This window comes from Sturnus vulgaris, unplaced genomic scaffold, assembly GCF_052056855.1.
Source record: "Sturnus vulgaris isolate bStuVul1 unplaced genomic scaffold, bStuVul1.hap1 Scaffold_87, whole genome shotgun sequence".
Classification (NCBI taxonomy): Eukaryota; Metazoa; Chordata; class Aves; order Passeriformes; family Sturnidae; genus Sturnus; species Sturnus vulgaris.
Window position 1 is genome coordinate 354,342 of NW_028276756.1, and position 2,398 is coordinate 356,739.

The window sequence follows — 2,398 nt, forward strand, 5'->3', positions numbered from 1 at the left end:
GGCAGCCGGGGGATGACGACAGCCTGCAGGGACAGAGGCGCAGGGCATGGACACCGTAGGACAGCCTGGGCTGCAGAGGGCACAGGGATGGGCAGCAGCTGAAAGGCCCTGACACAGCCAACTCCTGCAGCACTTGGGCCATGCAGGCTGGCCCTGGGCCTGAGGCCAGCAGGGGACAAGTGAGCCTTGCTGTGCTGGGGCCTCATTGCCTCCTTGTCCCTGCTCAGCAGCCTGGCAGGGGCAGCCCCATGGTGCTGCCCTTGGCATTGCACATGGCCAGAGCCCAGTGGGCCGGGAAGAGCCCTGAGCAATGAGGGAGGGACAGGATGTGCCTTGCCAGGGGCTGGGGCTCAGCCCTTGGCCCTTTGTATTCCTGAAACACATCCAGGTTTGCTCAGCACCAGAGACCCCTTTCCCTTGTTTGTCCCCACCTGTCATCAGTGCCTCCAGTGTTCTGCTCTAACTGGAACCTGGGGACACTTTCTCAGTCCTGTCCCTCAGTGGGACCCATTAAAACTTGAAGAAACTTCAGTGTTTCAATTAAAATTTGAGTTCTTGAGAAGTTTTTTAAGCACACTCTGAGGGACTGAGTCTGATGCAGACAGCACCAACGCCCTGAGAGGGTCATTAAAATCCTTGTGCTGTGTTTGTGCTGATGAGCTGGGCCAGGCTCCTGGCACAGAGGACGATCCTGGCAACCAAGAAGACCTTCAAAAACACATTTCTCTCGATGAGCAGCTCTTCTCCCAGCCCAGCAGGGCTGGGGCACTGCCTGCAGCCACCCCAGGCACAGCACAGAGGCACAGAGAGCTTCAATCAGTCAGGGCTGGGAAGATGCTCAGAAGTGACTGGGGCAGAATCACTCCCAGCCCTTGACACAGGAAGCCTCTGGCTGCAGGACAATGCAGCTGCAGCTCCTGCAGTGATCTCCTCAAGCTGCAACATCCCAATGCCTGCAGAATCTGTGAGTACATTCTCTGATGATCTCTTGTGTAGAGCAGCCAGGGGTGCCCAGGGCTGTGGTGCAGAGCAGGGTCCTGCAGCCCAGGGCGCTGTGTTGGGGCAGGGACTCTGCTGCCTGCCAGGGACAGCTCTCAGCCAGTCCTGGGAGCTGCTGCCAGCACTGGGGGACAAGGTCTGGGTGGAAGGAGACAGCTGGTAAGGCTTGGAAGTGTTCTGCTTGTGAGGTGAGGATGCTGCATTGTTAGGGGCTGCTCCAAGAATGACATTTAAATCTAGAACATTTCCAAACAGATTATACATGGGGAACAGTGAGGCAGGGACTGCATAAAAAAGATAATCCTGATTTTATATTCTATTGCTCTGTGTTGCGTAGGTGGGGAAATTGCATATATATATTCATCTCTCAGTTCAGGATGGGAAAAATAAATTTTTTTATCTCGGATCTTAATAAAGCAGTCATTGACAGAATTCAGCACTTAGCGGTAACACCAGTGTCATTTTTCCAGCCTCCTCAGTGTTGCTATGATATTGCCATCAGAGCCTGCACAGGCAGAGCTGACCCTGGGCAGTGCCCTGTGCTGGGAGGGGTCTGCAGGGCAGAGCTGAGTCCCCAGGGCTGGGCTGGGCTCTGGCAGCACTGGCAGGGCTCAGCCCTGGGCACAGGGAAGCAGCTGCTGGCAGGGACAGCTCCAGGCAGCAGAGCCCTGGGCAGGCAGTGGGGGGAAAGTGCCACCAAGCTGAGCTGGGATGTTTCAAGTCCTCTCCAATCTGAACTATTCCATCATTACTTTTCTTACAGATCCCCATGCCAAGACACAGGAAATGTCCAACAGCAGCTCCATCAGCCACTTCCTCCTACTGCCATTGGCAGACACGCGGCAGCTGCAGCTCCTGCACTTCTGCCTCTTCCTGGCCATCTCCCTGGCTGCCCTCCTGGCCAACGGCCTCATCATCAGCACCGTAGCCTGCGGCCACCACCTGCACACCCCCATGTTCTTCTTCCTGCTCAACCTGGCCCTCTCTGACCTGGGCTCCATCTGCACCACTGTCCCCAAAGCCATGCACAATTCCCTCTGGGACACCGGACACATCTTCTATGCTGGATGTGCAACTCAGGTGTTTATGCTTATCTTTTTCCTTGGATCAGAGTTTTCCCTCCTGACCATCATGTGCTACGACCGCTACGTGTCCATCTGCAAACCCCTGCACTATGGGACCCTCCTGGGCAGCAGAGCTTGTGCCCACATGGCAGCAGCAGCCTGGGCCAGTGCCTTTCTCAATGCTCTCATGCACACGGCCAATACATTTTCCCTGCCCCTGTGCCATGGCAATGCCCTGGGGGGATTTTTCTGTGAAATCCCACCCATCCTCAAGCTCTCCTGCTCACACTCCAAACTCAGGGAACTTGGGTTCATTGTGCTAAGTGCTTTTCTTT